The sequence below is a fragment of the Petaurus breviceps genome, unplaced genomic scaffold, assembly GCF_028583685.1.
Source record: "Petaurus breviceps papuanus isolate PSGF00001 unplaced genomic scaffold, PetGlider_PUasm1.0 90977, whole genome shotgun sequence".
Classification (NCBI taxonomy): domain Eukaryota; kingdom Metazoa; phylum Chordata; class Mammalia; order Diprotodontia; family Petauridae; genus Petaurus; species Petaurus breviceps.
Window position 1 is genome coordinate 59,497,683 of NW_027187391.1, and position 24,518 is coordinate 59,522,200.

At 36.6% G+C, this 24,518-nt stretch overlaps 1 protein-coding gene across 6 annotated transcripts in view; it reads right to left on the minus strand.

Moving 5' to 3' along the window:
• KLHL32 (kelch like family member 32) overlaps positions 1 to 24,518 on the minus strand; it is a 333,784-nt gene that overhangs the window by 289,206 nt on the left and 20,060 nt on the right. Inside the window, exon 1 of one of the 6 annotated variants that reach the window (XM_069077195.1) lies at positions 3,236 to 3,411. The exons of 3 other annotated variants lie outside the window; for them this stretch is intronic. The gene's annotated coding sequence lies outside the window, so the exon portion shown is untranslated. Of the gene's footprint in view, positions 1 to 2,863; positions 3,000 to 3,235; positions 3,412 to 24,518 lie in introns of those variants that run through there. 2 more of the 6 variants (XM_069077192.1, XM_069077194.1) reach the window with 2 other exon arrangements.

Genomic DNA, 24,518 nt, shown 5'->3' on the forward strand with positions numbered 1-24,518 from the left:
GAGGTAGATGAACTCCACCCTAAACTCTAAGGTCACTTCCAGCTCTAAATCTTTGTTCTTATGATTCACAAGACTACTGTGAATTATTCAAGCCAGAAGTAGTGAAGGCCTGAATTAGGACAGTGGAAATAATATGGGGGTAAATCTGAACAATAATAGGACTTGAAAAATGGTCACCTATATGGTGAGAATTGAAGAAAATAATGGCCAAGATAACAACTGGGTTTTAAGCCTAGTTTATTGAGAGAATGTTGGTATCATTAGAAGAAATAGGAAAGTCAAGAGGAAGAAAGAGTATAGGAAGAAATATGATGACTTTTTTGTTATACTGAGCTTGAAAGGCTGAGGTGAAAATGTCAACTGGAAATGTAAAAATGTTGCTAATAATAGAGGTATATCTCGCTTCAAAAAACAAGTCAATAAATGAGTTCTTGAAAAGTTTCAAACAAAGAAAAATATCTTAAGTGGGATTATTTATTCATTTAACTTGATTTCTGAATTTGATAGAGCCTTTTTCTTTATTTCTAAATTACCTTCCAATGGTCTTTTCCCCATCCTCTTCTCCCCCTGCACTGGTTTACTGTTCCCTGGCTGTCTTTGTAAGAGCTACTTAAAAGTATTAGGATAACTCCAGCATTTAAGTGAACTCTATGACTCATCCTTTTTGAAAGCAAGAAATTCTACTGGTAAAGTGAATCACCAAGTCTTAACATGTACAGTTTATAAGTTTATATATTAGTTTTCTAAAATCAGGGCATATCTGTAGTAAGATGGCTGATGTTTAAGTGAACAGAAACCAGAAAACTCTAAATTACTGTGACTATATTGGTCATAATTGCTTTTCCTTGCTCACAATAGCATTCTATTACATTTTATTATATCTTGCTTCACATAAATCATAATTTAGCATCCTAATTTAGCTTGTTTGTATCATTAATAATACTATTGATTACAGGACCTATCCCTATATAATCTGTTTAGATTTAATAAAACACTAGAAAAAGCATTATTTTGCTTTGCTTAAAAATGGAACAAAGAAAAATGCAAGGCAAAAACAAAATAAACACTGATTTCAATGTATGTCACTGGGTATTTATTAGGTAAGTAGTGTAATTGAAGAACATATAATATTATATAATATTGAACATAATGAAAATGATGAATATAATGAACATATAATATTACAAAGTATAATTTTCAGATCAGGTACTGATGCCTGAGTCTCAGTTCATATATTGTAGGCCAAATCAATACACACCTGAGGCAATAATATGAAAAATTTTAATTCACTCAACAAGAGACCTAGGAAAAAACACTTGCCAGAGTTAGTGGGCATGCTTTTAAGGTTATCACAAAAATTAACTCCATTACAAAAACTAAAAAGATATAAACAATTAGCTACCTCTAGAATCGCTTTACTACCATCTCCAAGGAAAAGCAATACCCTAAAGGTGAATTTTCATTGACATAACTTTGTGGTTATGGGCCCAACAATACATATGCTCATTCTGACATATGAATATTTAATAGTTGGCAAGATTTTTATTCCTTTTTCTAAAATAAAGCATTCTGAGCATATGTTTAAATGTGCCCCAACTACTAAATTACCTCTGCCTGGGCTATAGAATTATGGTGGGGGGGGAAAAAAGCAATTTAAAGTGTTTGAATGATCATACAGAGAAACCAACAAGGGGGTTGGAAAAAAAAAAAAAACAAGAGTATTCATAAGTATGAGCAAAGAATTAGGAAAGATCCAAGAACAAATAAAGATGAAGAAGCAATGGTGATAGATACATATACACATATGTGTCTAATGAAGATCAATATAAACATGTTTAGCATAATTATTTATAATATCATCACTGCAGAGTTCCCTAGAAAGAACACTAGATTTGGAGTTAAAGGATCTCAAATTGAAATGCCACTTTGTCACTTATAAGGCCTTTGGGCAAATCACTTTTCTGGGCCTCAATTTCCCCATCTGTAAAAAGGAGTGGGAGTAGATGACTTCAAATCTTATTTCCAGCTCCAAGTATACATATATAAGTAGATACATATGTATATATACATATACACACATAAGTACATACATATGCTTAAAAACACCCATCTAAAGTGTTATCAATAACATCATATTAATGCATATTAATATGTAGGAAAATGAATATGATAAAATTATTTTTTATTTCTAATATCAAGAAAGTATCCATCCATTCATTTTAGCTCATCGACACCCTCTAACTACATGATTTTATTAAAATGATATGAGGTATGAGAATTTGGTGATGATGGAAATAACATTGTAGTAAGATTAGAGTTTCTAACAATTCAAAATTTTGTGCATGGAAAAATCCTGTTCTGCGATCGTCCCCTCATCCCTCCCCCTCCCTCTTTGGACCAATTATAACCTGCAATCCCGTCTCAAAGTTGAATGAAAATGTTGTCTAAATACTTAAATATCACACGAGGACTCCAATTAAAGAATGCTGGACTAACACCACCACCTCCTCAATGTATTTTATCCCCAAAGTCACAACAAAGAATGGCATTTTAAAAAGATGTTCTTTGAATATAAGTCCCCAAGCTGATGTTTAATCAGGTCTCCTTGGCAACCAAAGAGGCAGCACATCTTACGCTGGGGTGGGTGGGGAGAGCGAACTCCAAGGTGGGAAGAATAAGTAACTGGAGTAGTAATTTCCTGGCGTTGCCAAGACACTGGCTGGAGGCTGCATGGCCCTAGACCCTGACTCAAGCTCGTGTTTCTCCTCCCACCGGGATATGGCCTGCCTCCTACCCAGCTCCTCCACCTGTTTCCCCGGAGTCGATGGTGAACAGGTTTAAAAGGAAAGAGAGATGTGCTTACCCGAGGATAGGGATCTGTCTGATTAGGTAACGGTGGCGGCGATGGTGGCAGTGGGTGGCGGCGGCGCACACACCAGCCTCCGACCTTTCCCAGAGCGAACGAACGCACAAAGGGCTTGGGCTCAGCCCCACGAGGCTGCAGAGCTGGAGGGGAGTATCGAGCCTGCTTCTCCTCTGTGGTTTGGGGAGCCAACTGTGCCGAGCGATTGTGTGTGTGAGTGTGTGAGTGTGTATGTGAGTGAGTGTATGTGAGTGAGTGAGTGTGTGTGTGTGTGTGTGTGTGTGTGTGTGTGTGTGTGTGTGTGCGCGCGCCCCCGCGCGCTCTGCCCTCCCGGACCACGGCTCTTTTTCTCTGCCTTCCTAGTAAACAGACCAGAAGCAGGCGTTTTCTGCTGCCCCCGCGAGTGTCTGGCTGGGTTGGCCCCGGGCGGGCCAGAGCGCGAGGATGTTCACCTCCGCAGCCCCCGGGCGGAGCGCGCGCTGCCTAGGCTGAGCCGAGCTGAGCTGATCGGGGCTCCGCCTCCTCTGTCCCCCGCCCCGACCGGCACGCACGCCTGGTCCTTAATCCCCTCCACCAACCACCCACTCCACTCTTTTCTTCCTCCCCCGCCCCAGCTCCAGCACCATACAGGTCCGTTCAGTCACGTGCGCATTCGGCACAGGCAACCACAGCTGCTGCAGCTGTGCGATGAGCCTGGCCCTCCTGAACATAGACCTGCGAGAAGCCTGGCCCATCGCTGACCCCCAACTCAGCAACTACCTTCTTGGGCCGTTGGGTGGAGGATGTCACTTACTGAAAGAGACCCTCCCACCTGTGAGGACAAACAATACAAGTTCAGCTTACAAAGGGCCACTCACAATGCCTGGCACATAGTAGGTATTTTAAAAATGTTGACTAATTAAGGAGAGCCCTATTGAATGTATAAGAGTAAAAAGGCCAGTGAACACAACTGTGAAGATCGAGGTATCTGGAACCAGAGGACCTGGAATACATGTGACCTTAAGCAATTTTCTGTACCTCAATCTCCTTTACAAAGTGAGAGGTCTATCTAGAGGAAAGGGTTTTAAAGTGGGATCTAAGATCATATTTTTAATATGTTGATAACTCTTTCAATATAATTGGTTTCCTTTGTAAATCTAGGTTTTCTATTTTATGGATTTAAAAGCAATATTCTGAGAAGGGGTCCGTAGGTTTTATCAGACTTCCAAAGAATACACACACATGTAAACAAAAGCGGACTAGATAAACTCTAGGGGTCGCTTCAAGCTATTAAATCTACAACACAAACTTTATCTCATGCAGTTTCCATTCCTGAGTATCTTACCACCTTAGCTTTTGAGTTTTCACATTTATGATCTTATTTTTGTTCTCAGATATCTGTGTAAATTAGGTAGGGCAGATATTAAAGTTATCTTATTTGGTACTGGATAGAGTTGGAGTCAGAAAGATTGGAGTTCCATCCCGCCTCTGACACTTCTTAGCTGTGTGATCACCTGCAAGTCGAAACTTTTCTGGGCCTCAAGAAGGGATTGTAGATGGTCTCTAAGGTCCCTACTAGTTATAAATTAATTATACCCCCTTTTTGAAAAAGAGACCTAACATTTCATTTATGTAGTGAACTTAGATTAAAGGGGAGAGGAATAAGATTTTTAAGGCATAGGGAATAGCTTGAGTGAAGACAGTGGCAAAAAAGTGGTGAAGGGTTCATAGTCTGGGTTATATTTGGACACAGAGGTTTGCTTAGAGAATAGCAGGAGTTAAGATTAGAAAAGTAGGTTGAGGCCAGTTCAAGGGTACTGAATGACAGACTAAGAAGTTTGAACTTTATTCTGTAGGTATTGAAAAGTCATTCATCCATTAATCTCTTCAGATCAACCTTGGGAGGAACAATCAGACTTTTGATACACAGAATAAATTAGAGAAGGGACAAAAGGCAAGAAGAGCAGTTAGGAGCAGTTAAGAGTCTTCTGTGATAATCCATGCAAAAAGTATTAAGTGCTTGCTTTGCAGAGGTCGTAGTAACAATAGAAAAGAATAATTGGAGATGAGAAATATGGCAAAGGAAGAGCTACATGGAATGTTGTGTTCAGTTTTGGATGCCAGATTAGAATGAACTTTTATAATCTGGAGAGAGCATCTGGAGAAGACCAGCCAACATGGTAAGGGAATTTAATTTCATGCCACATGAAAATCAGTTGAAGAAATAGGGGGTATTTAGCCTGGAAAAGTGAAAATTTAGGGGAGATTTAATAACTATTTTCAAGCTTTTGAGGAGCTATCTGTAAAATGTTTCACTTATTAAGGGTTTAATGTAGGTTAAAAATCTCATCCAAATTTTCCCCTCTTTTGACCTCAATTTCAATTGCAGTTGAGCCAGGATGTTCAACAAAAGATCATTGTATCTGGTTGAAAGGCAGGAAAATGAAAAAAGAAATGGAAATTCATGGAAAGCTGTCACTGGGATGATTACTAGCCACTATCCACAGTCAAGACTGTCAGCAACTTCTGTCACATGGCTCTTGCAAAAAATCCTCAAAGACATTGCTATGACCCATGATGAGATTCTTCAATATATCACTAGTTATAAACTAATACCTCACAATATGTACCAGTAAAAGCTGCTGAAAAGTCATCATATTTGGCCCCTATGGTAAATAATTAATTCTTCTTGTATTTAAAGACAGTTTGCAAACCTAGACATAGGAATTATTTTTGTCCTTATACAAAATCAAGTACACTTCTATATGTAACTAGGAAACATTGTTCTTATAATATCCAGATTTTATTTAAAAGCCAGAATCTTAAAGCAGAGGTTCTTTACCTTTGTTGTGTCATGGATCCCACTGGCTGTCTAAGTGAAACATATGTACTCCTCACAATAAACGCCTAGCATGTTTTTAAATGCATAAAATAAGATGCATTGGATGTAGCGCCAACGTGGTATTCATAGCACCAACAGTGACTATAAATATGCCAACACAGTTATGAATCACAAAATATAACAGACAGAAGCAAAACATTTATTCAGACACCAGAAAGCCAAATTCCAACAACAGACAACCAAATCCATCATAGTAGCAAAGAAGCTAATACACATAGTATCATTATATAATGTTGAATAAGCATGGTGGAGATGTTTTGAACCATAGTTATGGGAACTCATATCTAACAACTGGAAACAAGAGATTGTTATGGCTGTGGATCCTGGGAAACTGAACTCTAAGAAATAATAGCAAAAATTCACTTTACACACTCTAAAATTCATCTTACTTACACATGGTATTCTATGTATCCTATTCCCTACTAGGCTATATGTTCTTTTAAGCAGGGGCCATATTTTGTCTAAACCTTAAACCCATAGCCTCTAATAAAATACTTTGGATACTAGAAGTACTTTACAAATGTTGGTGATTGTTGTTGTTTTGAAATGCTTCCTAGCTCTGCTGAATTGCTCAGGATAGGTATGTGTGTGGGGGATGTATAGGCCGCCACAATATTTCATCATTTTCAGTCATTGGCCTAGTTGGATATTACCAATTCTCAACTACAATGTTGTTTTGCAACCTGTACCTTTTAAAAAATGTCCTTGAAAATTTTTTCAGAAATAAAATAGTCATATTTTTCCCAGTGTGGGAAGATTAATAATTCTTATATTTTCTCTCATTGCTTTGCTCATTAGATCAGTAACTTTTGAGTGCAAGCATTCCAAATCATTTTCCAATCCTATAACTCTTACTGAGCTTATTTCCTGTCTCCTCTGTTGTCTCTATCATTCTGCCACACAGTAAAATAAGACTCTTTTCTATTATTGTTTTGTTTATATTTTCCATGTATATTTCTAAACTGTTGAGTTTCATGATTATCTTGATCTGAGATTTTACTTGTATTTTATTCTTTTTTATTACTCTATCTGATAACTTTTGTTAATTTCTTTTGTCCCTTTAATTTCTTTCACATGTTTAATATCCGTTTGAGTCCTGAAACAATTTTAGCTTTGTTTCTGGTATCTTAATTTCCCAACCCACCTCCCAATTTTTTTCTTTTCAAAGTTTCTAGTAGTTTTGCCTCTTTTTGCCATTTCTATGGTAGTTTTTGATATAGGTGTTGAAGATATTGCTATATCCCAATCCTTCATCTTCTAGGAAATTAATTGGAGGCCTTTTTATCCATCACTATTTCAAAATTAATTAGATAAAAGACTTCTGTTGGCCTTTTTAACTTCTCTGCTTTCTTCCTTAATGACAACAACAAAAAAGTACAGCACCAATATCCCACAATAACAGCTTCTTTTCCAGTTTGACTAGAATGTAAAATGAAAGAAGTTTGGAAACATAGGGTAGGTTAGAGTCAAATAGTGATGTTCATAAAATGTCAAACCGAGTTTATATTTTATCCTAGAGGCAATAGGGAGCCACTGAAGTTTCTGGAATAGGAAATTAACAACATCGGAACTACTTAAACGTTAGAGACATCAATTTGGCAGCTGTATGAACGAGGTAGAGCCTGACAGTTATATATCTTTAAGTTTTTAAACTTAGGGTCCATGAACTTTTAAAAAACATATTTTGATAACTGTATTTCAGTTTAATTGGTTTCCCCTGTAATCCCATCTAATAGTAATGGGAATTTGAAGATCTTCCTTGCCCCTTAATACACCGAATGTAATCACATGGAGTTTGTTCTGGGAGGAGTTTGCTGAAAAAGTGGAGCAGAGTGTGAAAAAAGCTGGGAGTTAGAGCTGGAGGGAGGAGAGGATGCAGGCAAGGAGACAGGTAGGCTTGTGAGAAGGCTAAAGGATGGTGTGGCTTCTTGTGACTGCGCAGTGAGATACAGGGATGGGGTGAGGTAAACTTGTGAGGCTACTGCTGGCAATATGCCTTTTTTGTCTGTTGCCCCTATAAAACAGGTGGTCAGTGAATGGGGAACTTTAGGGTTGAATGTAGAAATGCTATGTGTGCCTCCACTGGCCCGCATTGAGGCTTAAGGGGAACCTTAGGGTTGAATGCACGAATGCTGTGCATGCCTTTATCAGGCCCCATCAAGGCTTGGGGAGGAGGGAGAATCTATGTTTGCCTCAACTGGCCCTCATTGAGGCTTGAGGGGATTTAGGGGACACACTAGATGTGCTTGTCTCAACTGACCCCATAGACATGTAGGGGTAATTACTCCCCACCCCCCTTCTTGCCGACCCCTGTGAGAAGGGTGATTAGGGAATACTGTAGGAGTTTGTCTTCCCATTATCAGCAATCCTCTTCTGAGAAAACCAGACTAGAATAAAGTAAAATGATTAACCCCTTCTTAGTGTCTTTCCTGTCTGACCAAATCAAGAATGAACCTGTGTGCTGTTTATTTGTCTTTACACCGTGCTACACAGTAATTCTTAAGTGTATAAAAGTGGTGCAAATAATATGCCATGTGAGTGTCCAGCTGGGTCATTTCCAGCTGGGTAACTCCTGAGAAGCACTGTATGGGTAGACTCTCAAGTCTGCTGTGATCCTGCATTCAAGATGGAGTGTCTTGTAGTTGGAAATTTCTTCCCTGCAAAAATTATTAATTGTTTCAATTAACTTTTTTAGTTGTCTTTAGGATTTTCCAAGTATATCATCACATTATATTCAAAAAGAGATAGTTTTATTACCTCATTCCCTGTTCTTATTCCTTCTAGTTCTTTTTCTTCTCTTATTGCTATTGCTAGAATTTCTAGTACAATACTGAATAATATTAGTTATAGTGGTTATCCTTGTTTCACACCTGATCTTACTAGGAAGGCTTCTAGCTTATCCCCACTACAAATAATGCTTGCTGATGGTTTTAGATAAATATTTTTATCAATTTAAGGAAAAATCAATTTACCCCTATACTTTCCAACATTGTTAAGAGAAATAAATGTTGTACTTTATCAAAAACTTTTTTCTGCAAATATTGATATAATAATATGGTTTTAAAACTTTTATTATTGACATAATCAATTACGTTAATAGTTTATCTTATATTAAACCATCCCTACATTCCTGGTATAAATCCTAGTTGGTCACAATGTATAATCTTTGTAACATATTGTAATCTTTAAGCTAGTATTTTACTTAGGATCTTTGCAGTGTGTGTCTGGCTTCCTGTGGTGCCCTGAATTCGGCTCACTTAATCTTGGAATTGAATACTTACTGTGCTTGTGCACAGTAGATTAATCATTCTCCACTTCCCATGTAAAACACATGCTGGCATGGGAAGTAAGCGATAAGGGGACAATGGTACATATTTTCAGTAGCCTTGCTGTCCAATTCAAATAGAGTGGGGAGAAATAAGGCTCTTCACATTTTTATAATACACTGAATGCTTACATGAGAACAAATCCATACATTCAACATTTATCAAATAAATTTTTACTAAGCACATACTATATACAAAACATTTGGCTAGCCACTGTGTATACAAAGATGTATAAGATATTGCCCTATCCTCAAGATATTTGCAATCCTATAAGAGAGATAAGACTTTTACACAGATGAATATAAAACAAGTTAGAATATAACTGAGTAAGATAAGTATAAAGTGCTATAAGATTAAGTGGACAAATTATTCCTAGGGTTAATATTTAATACATGGGAGAACATTCAGTGATAATTGCCTTTATTCTTGGTAAGACCAGACAGTGCCAATTCAGACACCTTCATACAGTTTCCTTTTTTGAAGATTTTCATGCAGTTGTCTATCTTTGAAACTGGGTATTTCCTTCAGGTGCCATCCCATGCCAGCTATTAGTGGGAGAGATTACTTCTACAAGATCATAGATTTAAAACCCTCTGACTATGTTAGACAGAAATACATGTACCTCTTTACCAGGAATAAAGCAAATTATGTAGCATATGATATGTTGTTCAAAGGATAGTATTTCAAATAGAGCAAAAATTATATAAGAGAATTATAAATATTCAAAACCAAAGAATTCCTAAGAAATAAATCACTCTAGCTTATTATTGAAAACTATAATAACAAGCTACACAAAAGAACATAAATCTACATTTTATCCATGTCTAGAGTTTTATGAAATTCTAAAATCAAGGAATATTATCAAATCACAAGTGAAGACAGCACTGAACTGGCAGCCTGGATACCTAGATGCTATTCCCAGTTCTGCCATTCTTATTAGACTTTGGGAAAAAAACACTTCACTTGTCTTGACTCTAATTTCTTATCTAGAAAGATCTTTTGGTAACAGCTTGGAAGGTGAGCCAAGATAGTGGAGTAAAGGCAGGGTCTCGCCTGAGATCTCCCCCACTCTGAATACTTTTTTAAAATGACTAAACAAATTCTAGAGCAGCGGAACCCCAAAAAAAGACAGAATGAAACAAATTTCCAGCTCAAGACAACTTGGAAAGTTGGCAGGAAAGGTCTGTTGTGCTAAAAAAGAAGACAATAGTCCAGCACAGGTCATCCCAGCAAACCAGGGGCAGGCCTTGGAAGTGACCAGATCAGCAGTAGAAGCAGTGGTTTCCAGAACTCTCAGTCCACATATGTGAAAGACAACTTATAAGGTTGAAGGAAAGGTCTGTCACACCTGGGTGAGAGAGGAGCACAGTGCAATGAAGAAGGCCTCACTAGCACAGCACATACCCCAGCAAACTAGGGGCTGGCCTTGGAAGTGACTGAATCAGCATCAACAGGAGCAACTGCTGCTTATGGGGCTCTCATTCCACAGACAGAAAGGGGGTCAAACAACTGGTCAGAAGGAGATTACAGGGGTCTCTTTGCTGGCACTGAGGCAGGACTCTGTTGCTTTGCCCACACTTGGATCCAGATTGCAGTCCTAGGGGGTAGTCTCAGGGTGAGGAGGAGCACTGGTACAGCAGAGCTTGCAGCCAAGGGGAACTCCCCTCATAGTTCCAGGGCAGAAAAAAGTATTTTGGGTTGGTCACAGACCAGAGCATAGGCCGGGAGAGTAGTAAACACCTCTCCTTTGATGATACCACCTTGGAAGAACCAAAAACTTACAGGTCCCTAGAAGTATCTGAAAACTACACAAAACCCCTCAAGCTTGGGACAGTGCACCCTCCAACCTGGAAGCAGAGCCCTATTTTAACAAGAGCTAAAAGTCAACTGATAGGCTGGGAAAATGAGCAAGCAATGGGAAAAAAAACTCTATTAAAAGTTACTATGGTGACAAGGAAGCTCAAAATACACACTCAGAAGAAGACAAAAAGGTCAAAATCCTACATCCAAAGCCTCCAAGAAAAATATGAATTTGTCTCAGGCCATGGAAGACCTCAGAAGGAATTTTGAAAATCAAGTAAAAGAGGTAGAAGAAAAATTGGGAAGAGAAAGTGTAATGCAAGAAAATCATGAAAAATAAGTCAACAACTTGGTAAAGGAGACACAAAAAATTACCGAAGAAAATACCTTAAAAAAACAGACAAGGTCAATTAACGAAGTCCAAAAAGCCAGTAAGGAGAAAAATGCTTAAAAAGTAAAATTGACCAAATGGAAAAGGAAGTCTAAAAGCCAACTGAAGAAAATAAAACCTTAAAGATTAGAATGGAGGAGTGGCTAGGTGGCGCAGTGAGTAGAGCACCAGCCCTGGAATCAGGAGGACCTGGGCTCAGATCCAGCCTCAGATACTTCACACACACACACACACACACACACACAAAAAACTAGCCGTGTGACCTTGGGTAAGTCACTTAACCCCAATTGCCCTACCCTCCCCCTCCAAAAAACAAACAAAAAAAAAAGATTAGAATGGAGCAAATGGAAGCTAATAACTTTATGAGAAATCAAGAAACAATAAAACAAAACAATGAAAAAACAGAAAACGATGTGAAATATCTCATTGGAAAAACAACTGACCTGGAAAATAGATCCAGGAGAGATAAATTAAAAATTATTGGACTTCCTGACAGCCATGACCAAAAAAAGAGCCTAGACATGATTTTTCAAGTAATTATCAAGGAAAACTACCCTGATATTCTAGAACCAGAGAGTAAAATAGAAATTGAAAGCAAAAACAAACTTTTAAAATCAAGATTCATTAAAATTAAGTTGATGTAAATTCCCAAAGTATTATTACCAAAATAATTTTCTTAGTTGATTGTGTAATTCTTTAGATATCAAAAAATTATTTAACCAAAAAAGGTATAGTAATTGAATCTTTATATTGGCAACAATAAAGAAGCTGATCACAAAGGGTGGCTAGGTGGCGCAGTGAGTAAGAGCACCGGCCCCAGAGTCGGGAGGACCTGGGAGGACCTGGGATCACCCGGGATCACCCAGGATCGGTTCCGGCCTCAGACACTTAACACCCACACAAAAAAACTGGCCGTGTAACCTTGGGCAAGTTACTTAAACCCAACTGCTTTAAAAAAAAAAAGCAGTTGATCACAGTACTTATAAAAATTAGTCTTAGAATCCCTCTAAACAATGGGAATATTATAAGGTGAGCCTTAAGATGTTTGTAAAAATTTCTCTATATGTTCTAATTCTTCATTCTGTACCTCTTTATCAAAATAATGTGACTGTTAATCAAAAGGTTCAAGTTTTTTCAACTCTCTCCCCAAATATACATAGAGCTACAATATCTTACTCTTATTTTCATCAAAATGCACATACTCTATGTAAACAATTCCATATTACTAGAGGACAAGCTAGATAGATTATTAAAAACTGCCTTTAATATGTTATCTGTATTACTCCTACAGCTTCCCTTCACACAGGGGAAGCAATAAAAAATGTAATTAACCATTATTTTACAGTCTTTTGCTTCAATGGGCATTCCAAAACAATTGAAAACTGATAATGCCCCCGCCTACATCAGCAAATTATTTCAATTTTTCTGTGATCATTTTCAAATAAAATTAATTACAGGCACCTAGCTACTGCTGTATATACACCCTAAAAAAATTTATACATCACTAAAAATGAATATACACCAGCAGAAAAACAATGTGGAAAAATATAGACTTCCCAAACAAAGGTTATCCAAACATAGAAATGGGAAGTGCCTGACCCTTTACTAATAGGGGAGGTGAGGTTTTGTTTATATATTTCCAGAAGTCACAGAAGAACCAGTGATGGTGCCCAAAAGAAATGTCAGGGTGTGTATTCCAAATCACCCAGGAGGTAAAAGCGCTCTAGCAGCAGCAGAAGAAATCATGGAGACAGAACATGGGAATAGAGAAGAAGAACCCTAATGCAGCTACTACACAAAAAGCTGTGCCTACATGGGGACAGACTGAACGTTTATTATATCAAGCCAAAGAACTGAAACTTGTTACCCCAGGATTTGTGTTTCTTGCTATGATCACTCTGATTTCAATACAAACTGAACTGGTTACTTCCTGATTGATGTCCTGAGACACATATCCCTATCACATCAGTTGTTTTATATATAACCTATAACTACATGTATTTGACCTCCTCAAGCCTTCCTTACTTCTACTAATGTAAACCATTTACAGATGATATAAGTCAATACTACATTTTATTGGAATATTACCTGCATTAATTGTACTCTTACTCAATGTATATCTGGTAGAGAGTAATTGTTCAACAACCCTTCATTTGTTTTTTTCAACTAATTTTTTAAAAATTCTGATTTCTTAAAAAGAAAGGGGGAAATTAATATTATTGATAATTTCAACCACTGTGTCTGCAATTCATCTACAAAAAGAAATCCAAACTACACAATGGTAATGAATTATCAAAAAATGTTTCTATAGCCTTTAAGACACAACAGAATATAGATAAGGATCTTTTGTATAAGACCAATGTATTAGAGCAATTAGTATTGTATTTACATATATTTCTGTAACTACTTTACCATATATTAGCTCTGATTCTAATGTTTTTTGGGACAAAATACATGCCCAACTTCTTGGTGTTTGATATGACTCAAATATTACAAAGTATTATCAGAAAACATCCAAAATTGTTATAGCTCTGGAATTGATCCAGGAACATTGCCAACACAATATTGTTAACATTGTTGAAGTTATTTCCTTTTAATCTGATGTCTATGATTTTACATATTTTATTTGTATTGATTATTGCATTATTTCTTTGAATCTGCCTTCCTGCAGTGACCAGACTGATGTCACAGCCTTTATAACCATTATCAACTCAAATGTATGAACATAATTTTTAAAGGTCAGGATTTATATTGGAATGTTACTTGTAGAAATTATAATCTCACCTGGAATATAAATCAATTGTCCTATATGACTGAACAAATTACACAAAGTCATATTTCAAGAATTGATCCTGAAGATATAACCGATCAGATATTTCATTGGATAAATCAGATTAATCCATTTAATAATCTTAACTGTCTATTGCTTCCCTTTGTTCCAGTTGCATGCATACTTATGATATTGTGCCGTGTTGCACCCCTGGGGATTCACATGCTTAGCCAGTATTTCCTGGCTTTGGGAACCAAGGTTCACACTCTTAAGTTACTTATACAGAAAGGGGGAGATGTTGAGGGCCAGTTTCTGACCCAGTCCATACATGGGAAGTGCCTGGTCGAGGATTTCTCCCAAGCCAGCTCCCCGTGAAGGCTATATTATGTCTTGAGATTGGCTCACCATCTCTTCCTGACTTGCAGGAGTTTAGGATGTGATAACCAAGCAGTGACTCACATGTAGATGCATGCAAGGGAACAAGGACATTAAAACATGGATGTATGTAAATGAACAAGGACATTAAACATTTTCTCATGGAAATCTAAGAGATAATTGCTTTACATTCTTTATATAAACCCTGCTCTCTGATCAGTAAATGGGAACTACTATGACAGATCCTGCTTGACTCGTGTCCAATCATTCCACACTCTTCAGTTTGGCCTGTGCCCATTTTGATGCAGGCATCATACCTTGACTTAGCAATACCACTACTAGGTCTGTATCTCCAAAGACAAAAAGGATAAGGACTAATATGTGCAAAAATATTTATAGCAGCTCTTTTCTGGGGGCAAAGAATTAGAAATTGAGGGTATGCCCATCAATTGGGGAATGGCTGAACAAGTTGTGGTATGTGATTATACTATTATACTATAAGAAATAATGAGCAAGATGCTCTCAGAGAAACCTGGGAAGACTTGCATGTGAAATGTACCATGTACAAAGTAAGAGTAATATTTTAAGATGATCAGCTGTGAATGACTTAGCTATTCTCAGCAATACAACAATCCAAGACAATTCTGGTATTCATGATGAAAAATGCTATCCATCCCCAGAGAAAGAACTGATGGTGGCTGAATACAGATTGAAGCATACCTTTTTATTACTTTATTTTTCTTGAATTTTTGTGTATGTTTTCTTTTACAACATGACTGTTATGAATATGTTTTGCATGGCTACACATGTTAAAATTGTTTTTACATATAATTGAGGAAAAATAAAATATTAAATGAAAACTAAAATTTTTTTTTTTTAAGTGAATAGCTTGGGGTGGCTAGGTGGTTCAGTGAATAGAGCACTGGCCCTGGAGTCAGGAGGACCTGGGTTTGGATCCGACCTCAGACACTTAACATAAAAAATAGCTGTGTGACCTTGGGCAAGTCACTTAATCCCAATTGCCCTCCCCCAAAAAAGTGAATAGCTTGTATTTCCAATAATGGCCTTTGTAAAGTAATCTAGCATCTTCCTAGCAATAGAGCTTTGGCTCCTAAGTCTTTTTCTTCTCTTTTCTACTTAAGAATGATTTCATGTTGGTACTGGATGTGAGGATTTATGAGCTGGAGGCAAAAGAATTTGAAGAAAATAGGAAAATGACAAAGGAGATGGATTTAAAATTTTGAAAGTACAACTATACCTGCCTGCAATGAGTCATGATACATTTTCCGACATGGAAGAAGGCCAGAAATAAATATGTGATAATTGAACTATAGTAAATTTCTGTCATTACAAGCCCCCAGGAGATGTATTTAGACAATCCAATTGGATAAAGTATTAAAAGTCCACTGGATTTGGATAAGAAAAGGGAATGTGGACAATTCAATTGGATAAAGCACGAAAAGTCAATTGAATTTGGATATGAGATAATGGAATGTGTCTAAGTGCTAAAATGCAAAGTGGAAATTGAAGGGGAAATATTCCTTCTGATGCCTCATGGTGTGGAAGTGGTCAAATGCTGGCATGGTATTTTTTAAAAAGCCTTCTTAATGTGAATTCTGTCACATAAATTGTAATTTCTCATAACCTAAGTGTGAACATTATCCAGCTATAATTGTTCTCTTGCTATTGTCTTAAATATATTACCACTGAATAAAAAAATATGAAACAGTTCTCAAAACATTTTTAAACATTCAAGGATCACTTAAGAACCCCTGCTCTAGAGTCACACCGAATATATCTGATTTCCTCTTCCATATAACAGCTGATGAAGTATTTGAAAATAGTTATACCTAGGGGCGGCCAGGTAGCACAACTAGTAAGAGCACTGGCTCCAGTGTTGAGAAGACCTGGAGATCGAATCCTGGGCTCAGACACTTAGCACCCACCCAGAGACACCTGGCCGTGTAACCTTGAGCAAGTTAATTAACCCCAATTGCTTTAAAAAAAAAAAAAAGAAAATAGTTATACCTTCTATTTTCCAGGCTATGTATTCCCAGTTCCTTTATTTCTTCCTTATGTGACATGTTTTCCAGCACTGTCATTCTCTTCTGGAAGCACTGAAATTGTCTGAAGAATCAATATCCCTCTTAGGATATGCTACTCAGAACTGAAGTCTATACCACAGATGAGGTCCGATTAAGTAAACTACGGAGATGATCACTTCCGCTGGTCCAGACATTATAATTATACTGTGTTCATTTGAAAGTAGGCCAAGGCCTCCATATCAGTCTGTTGGTTTACAGTGAGTTTGCAGTCAATATTTTTTCATATGACCTATTGTTTTTGTTTGTTTTGTTTTTTTGAGGGGGGAAGGCAAAGCAGTTGGGGTTAAGCAACTTGCCTAAGGTCACACAGCTAGTAAATGTGTCAAGTGTCTGAGGTCAGATTTGAACTCAGGTCCTCCTGAGCTGGTGCTGTATTCACTGTGCCACCTAACCGCCCCCTACATGACCTATTGTTAACCAGGTATCCCAGAATATCCCTTCCCAGTCACAACAGCCTAAACATGTATAGCATGTTAATGAAAATTGCAAACTCTGCGTTGATTTTGAAGTTTCATTCACGTGTAGCATGGAAAAGACTCTTAACCATACCATCTGGCAGGTACATCAGCCTAGATATCCTTTGGTTTCCTAGCTTCATTATATTCCAATGTTAGTATGTACTCAGAGTAGAACTATGTGTATGAATTTATATATGCAAGGCAGTCACCATCCCAAATTCACACATAGTCTCCTGCACACAAAAAATAGAAGAGGAAATACAAGGTACAACTTTAGAGCTCGGAAAAAAATGCTGATGGTAGAATTTTAGGCACCAGTAGGAGACCTATTTATATGCATATAAGTTGAAAACCTGAAATCAACTGCTTACCTTTAAGGAAAAGGTGGGAGGAATTTTTTTATTTAAAAACCATGTAAGTCAGTTTTTCCTAACCTATTACTTAGATATTGGTCTGGAATGGCATATTCAAGAATGCCTAGGGTTTTTTAACCCCAAAATGGCACATTTCAATTAATCAGTAACAGTTTATTAAGTACCTACCATGTGCCAGACACTGTGCTAGGTGCTTGGAACACAAGTACAGAAAAAAAAAGTTTTTTTTTAATTGAAAAAGTTTCAAATGAAACAATACTCATAAAAGGGTACTTTACTCCTCAATATAAAACATTATAAACCCCAATGTTAAGAAACCATTCGGGTGAGTCTACTGTCCTAGAATTCTAGTCAGGCCTTATACATGTTTTGACATGCCCTAAAATTAGAAAAAAGAAACATAGTTACCCACATCACAGATTTTCACAGGTCCTCATTATATCTTTTATATTAACATCAGTGAAATATAGCTGAGTGTGAGCCTGTGTCTGTCTCAAATCCAAATGGACAGCTGTAGTCAAGAAAGCTGAAAGAGTCGTATTCCTTTTACTTTCCTATTGATTTCTTTGTGTTGTGACTTTAACAGCCAACTTGCTTTTTCCTCCTCTATTCTTTTTATTCCTCTCAATTATCAATTTAACTCCTAGGATTCTTGGAGGCATAAACTAGAATATTTCCCCAACCCCAACCCTAAAATAGATGAACTTTCCATAACCAACCTGATTTTTCCAAGATCCTGTGTATTTGAAGTTAGTCTGGTCCTAATATGATCTCAGTTCTATTTAAAAGAGTTTATGGAAGGATTCCTGAATGATTATCATTGCGTGGGATACAATTGAGGTTGAAATGGCAGTCTCTCATTTTGAAGACCTTATAGCCTAACTGCTCATATAATGGGGTGAATAGGGAGACAGAAATGCATAAAACAAGGGAACAATTCCAAAACAATATAAAAGGATTTCAAAGACAGCAGGGTACAGGCTACATAGAGAAGGTATATGAATCCTTACCTGATTTCCCCAACTGCTGGCTCTCTCCCTCCCAAACTACCTTGTTTTTAACTACTTTGTATTTATTTGTATTGATATTAATATTTAATAATCTTTATATTTTGTTTTTATCATTATTTTCTATTTTAATGTTTACATTGTAATATTTTGTTTTTGTTATTTGTCTTTTGTTCTTGAAGAGGACCAACATATCAGGGAGGTGATGCTGTGACATGAAAGTAAAATTGGGTTTAAGTGAGGGAGGACTATGCAAGGTCACCAGCCTCACGTGGATCCAGTGGTAAGATATAGATAGTGTTGACTAGAGATAGCCTTTGATGCAGTGGGAAACCTTGGCCTTTTTAATTTAAGGTCTTTCCTGGTCTCAATTTGACTGAGGCTTCTAAGTGATTTTTTTTGAGTAAAGAGGCGATTGCCTCATTTCTTACCTAGTCTTAAGTACTGAATTAATATTTCATATTTATTATGTATCTATTTATGGGCTCACAAAAGAGTCAGATACAACTGAAAAACAAGTGGACAACAATATAAATGTATCTATTTATGTACATGTCTCCATCATTAGGATGTAAGCTCCCTAAGAGCTGGAATTGTTTCATTCTTTGTCTTGGTATTCCCAGAACCAAGCATAGGTATTGGCACATCGTAGACTCTTAGTAGAAGCTTATAAATTGCCATATTGATTGAGTGCAGGAATAAGTTAATAAGGCTTGGTTTGATGGCACACATCTGAAAGCCAAGCTACTGAAGAAGCTAAGGCTGGTGGATCTCTTGAGCAAAGGAATTCTGAACTGTAGTAGGGCTAAGCTGATTTGGATTAGTCCAGTTATCCACAAAATCATGCATTAATATGTTGAACCTCAGGGAGAAAGGGAATGGGTTGGGTTATCAGATTGTCCAAGGGAAAGATAATCTGTGCAGGTCAGGAACTGATCAAGTCAAAGCTTATAAGTCAATCTAAGTGGAACTGGGCCTGAGAATATCCCATGCAATTACAGACTGGGTGAAATAGGGAAATGATCTTTAAAAAATAAAAATAAAAAAAAGAACTAGCCAATATGTGCTTAAATGAAACTGAGACTATACTAGGATCAGGCTATCTCCAAATTCATAGAATCTTTGAACAAAGAGGTTAATTGGGTGACTGAAAAAGTGTGAGCATAATCTAGACAAAAATCATCATGGAATAAATTCATAGAGCAGATAGAACTTGAGTTGGGTCCCAAAGAAAGTTCAGGAATTATTTGGGTAGTAAAATGTGGGAGGACATCTATAATGTCATAGAGTTGGAAAGGGGCCTTAGAATCATTGAGTCCAAACTCCATGTTTTACAGATGAGGAAAGTGACTTTCCCAGAGTAAAAAAAAAAAAAAAGATACTAAGTTTTAAACAAGTTTTAAACTGAAACAAGTTTTAAACTCAGTTTTTCCTAACTCTTAGTCCAACACTGTCCACTATACCATCTAAGACACCAAAGAGAGGAAGATAGCATAAAAAAGAAAAAGGAGGAAATAGTGCCTTGCGCATAGAAAGCTTTTAATAAAAGTTTCTTGAATTAAAATAGGTATGGCTGAAGATGAGGCTTTCCATCAAGGAGTAATGTGAAATAAATGTGGCCAAGTGACAAGTTGAAACCTTGGAATGCTAAGCTAAAGAATCTGTGCCTAATTAAGCTAAAAACCAGTGATAGGGAAATTTACTTTAATTAAATGCTACTGTCAATCAAATTTAATTTGGAAAAGCATATGAGGTAAAAAATCAACTTAATCTAGGGAGTTGGTGTATTGTTTGTTTTTAGGCTATATAGAATATTCAACCATTATCTATTTAAATTAAGGAATATGCACTTTTCCTTGTGAAATGGGAAGTTCAATACTTTAATTTGTCCATAATCTCCCTTGTGTGGCTCCTTTTTCTACCAGTTCAGATAGCAGCTCATTGATATTCTCTTGTTATGTGCAACTATTGTTTATGCCTTTTCTATAAATATGCAAAAAGGGTCCATTTCATGCACTGCAGATCTTTCTCTGGTTCTTTCACTGTTTCACGAATACCAGGGTAACAATCAGATTTTTCATCTGGTATCTCTCATTCTCACTACATAACTAGTTCACTTCATTTTTGATTCAGACATGTCACTGATAATGTACTTTATGGCAATTCTTGTAAGAAAACAGCATTGGTAATATTTTGCAGCCAACATGCCTACTATGCTTCTTTCCACTCTTTCCTTCACATGACCAGATCTATGGTTAAGGAAAATTATTTTGGCCATGGCATGTATGATGTATGAACCTGAGACAATAGATTGATACTGATATCTTTGACAGAAATAGGAAAGTTTGGAAGAGAGAAGGGTATGGTAGAAAAGATAATGAATTCAAATTTAGACATATTTATTTATTAGGCATTCAGTTTGTGATGGGGGACTGAAGCTTAAGGGGAAGTTTGAGGCTAGATTTATAATTAAAACCATGGGAGCTAATGCAGTCACCAAGAAAAAGTGTGTAAAGAGATGAGAAGCGTCCTGGACAGCTTGAAGGAACATCCACAGGGATAAACAGCAATGTTTCCATTGGGGAAGATAAGGTGGGACAGTGAAGGGCAAAGCCAGGCAGGGCAGAGCAAGTCTGAAATCGGAGAAATGGCAACAAAAGTTTAAGCAATAGACCTCATTGAGATATGAAGAGAAAAGCAAGATGTCTAGGTGATTGAGAGTGTCTTAAGTACACCCCACTTAGAAAAATGCTTGTTATAAACTTACTTCCAAGGGAGATAAAAGTAGGGACCATGGCTGATACAGGCTCATGATGAACCCACATGGATTTCATATAGAATTCCAAAACCAAAAATACAATGAAAATCTAGGACAGACTATAAAAGAAGCCCATCAGGGGCACAATGAAAAGGGACACAAGAAATCTATTTTTCAGAACCTATCTGGGAAAAGAAATTTTCTCTCTAAGTAGGTAATTCCTCCCTAGGAAGTTGGAGAGATTTTAGATTGCTAATGGTGCTCAAGCTTAATTTCACAGATGCTGGTAGAGTTAGAAAAGTAAGTGGAATTATAGAGCAACCTTTAATTGATTAATCACTCAATCAATAAACATTTATTAAGAACCTACTATGTGCCAGCCACTGTGCTTTAGAATTAAGCAATTTAAATACAGGTTCATATTGAGATGGATACGTTAATTATGATAGTTAATATCCATGGCATAGTTGGTCTACATTCTAGATAGTAGTTTATAGACAATGAGATCACACTTTGATAACTATTAGATTAAAATTCTAAATTCAAAAAGTTTTAAATGACACAATTAGGAGATACATGCATGGAATTTTTTTCATGTAGATCAGAGGTGTCAAACTTGCCCCTCAAGGGCCATGTGAGGCCCACAAAATTCCCAAATGCAACCCAAGCCAGATTAAAATGTAATTGGGAAAGGTTTAACAAAATAAATAAAAATCAAATAAAACATAATGTTAATTTGTGCTTTTCTAAGTCAATATGCAACCTACAGGGATCCATCTCCATCTGAATTTGGCACCACTGACATAGAGATGAATGTAACTGAACTCATTTTATTGGATTGATAAAAAGTTTTATTTTGCTTTATTAAGATTGATTTATTTTAACAGTATGTTAATAAGTTTATTGCATTATTATTTTGGAAAGTCCTATAGAGTTGCAGTATTGTTAATGTTTGAGAATGACAGTCTTCATTTGATTCATTCACATGTGGGGAATTTTTATGACTCTTTTTCAATGAGAGAATGAGAGTGTGTTGTAAAAGAAGAAGCCTCAGAACCTTTTTCCCCCCAAAAGCTATATGTACCCTAAAATATATTTAGATCCTTGGCATTTTTATTCATTTTTTTTCTGTTCTAGTTACAGGGAGTATATATAATCTCTGATCACAGGACATTTAGCCACAAGAATCTAGGAGTCAGAATTCAAGCCAGGTTTTATAGTCAACACAACATCAATGTTCAAAGAAGCAAGGAGTGATATTCAGGACTGGCCTTCAGGAGCCCTGTCCAACATAAGTGCTCACCTAGCAACAATACCATATCTGGACATGAACTTAGTAAGATCGATGATATGTAAGAATTGAGCCAAATTTTGAGACTATTCCATCAGAGACTGAGATTGCATAGGGGAAAATATGTCCCTGATGTACCTAGGGGAAGTTTGTTTCTGTTTGTTCTGGCTACAACTTTGAAGCAAGTATCTCTTCATAAAGGATTTTTTAAAAAGGAAAAAGAAAAAAGCTATGTAGAGGGTGATACACATGTAATATTAAATCGGAACTCTTGTGTCATATAAGCATTTTTCTGTGATACACAGATATAATGTTCTTCTCCTGGTTAATAATTGTGTAAGTATTTAAATATAAATACTCTAGTATGTTAAGAGTTAATTTGGTTTTGGTAAACAATATTGCAGACATTAGAAATCTGGAAATCCTATCAGAACAAAAGCAACGTAGTTCATAAGGACTAGAACAATTTGGAATATAATAAAAATGAAATATTCTATTTTATACTTAATAATAAATTTGGTGATTTTCCCATAGAAATCCAAATTGTACTGCCTATTCAAGTGACTGCCATCTTCTATTTAAGTTGGGGTTTTTTTTGAGGCAGTTGGGGTCAAGTGACTTGCCCAGGGTCACATAGCTAGTAAGTGAATTTGAACGCAAGGCTGCTGCTCTATCCATTGCACCACCTAGTTGCCCCCTCTTTAAAGTTTTTAATTTTCTCTGTTGATGTCTTGTGTTAGGTTCTAGTCTAGCCTTACAAAGTGTTTGGAGGTCCTTATCATAAATGTAGGCCATGCCAGGATATGAGGGACTGAGAAGGCATTGAGGTTAAATAAATGTCAACCTGTTTAAGGTACCTATAGCAAGCATTATTTGATAAATTATGGCACCTTTAAAAATAATATAATATAATAATAATAGAGAATTTATGAAGCTTGTACAGAGAGGCCTCTCAGAAATACCACTGAAGACCACAATACTGGAAATGTCCAGGTCATTAAGACATAATGCCTAAACTGACTCCATAGCGATGGCCTTTTCTTTTTCAAACATCAGACAGAACAATTATTATTATCTTTTATTTCTTCCTTAGTTTCTGTTAGCTATTTTAGAAAACCTTGTTCTCAAAAATAATAATGCATTTAAGGAAAAGAAAGTGTTGTTCTACAAAGGTAGCCCCTGTTTGTTCTTGAGATAATCCTTACTTATAAGCTTAACTAAATTATAAAATAATTTAAAAAGCACAATTAAAATGGGGAGTTGGTTTTATAGAAGTCTAAAAATGGTTAGTGCAAAATTTTCCTTCAGGAGCCCAATAATACATAATGTTGAAAAATCAATCAAGAAAGCAACATACATGATGGGGTTTTATTAATATGCAGGTTGATTTCATTCAAATGACTAAATTATATAATTATGAATATGATCTTGTTATAGTAAAAATGGTTCAGGATGAATTGAAAGTTGCTCTACTGCAAAAGCTAAATCCAAAAGTGTTATAAATAAATCGCAGACATACTTTGTAACAATATACTGTTAGCCATCAATATACTGCTGGTAAAAGGGGAAATGAGATGTTGTGTTCAAGGAATGTGGAGTAGGACAATGTAGTTGGGTCATGGAGTTTATGGAGGGAAATAAAGTGTAAGAAGGCTAGAAAAGTAGGAAGGAGCAAAAGCTTATATTTGATCTTGGAGGTAATAAAGAGCCAGTGGCATTACTATCCTCATTAATGAGTGAGATTGGCTAACAGGTTGAGGCAATCCAGTGAGAGAGAGCATGCTCTGAGTGAGTTTCTATGGACAAGCTGAGAGCCATTCACAATGACCTTACTCATCAATGATGGCTTGACAATCTGTATGATGAGTCAGAAAAACTTACTTATGGCCCTGTAATTGTGCCTGAAAGTTCTCAGTTTGGGAATATAGCTGCTCACACAATACTTCCCACACCTATGACCCCATTAAAGGAGTACTTAGCAACTGACAAAGCCCTACTCAAATCCTGGGGAGGATATAATTAGTTTCAGGTAACGAGTATGATGAATAAGAGATAAAGTCCCCAAAAGAGCCTGTTCCATTCAAAATTACCTTTCCTTCAAATAACACCAAATATTTGT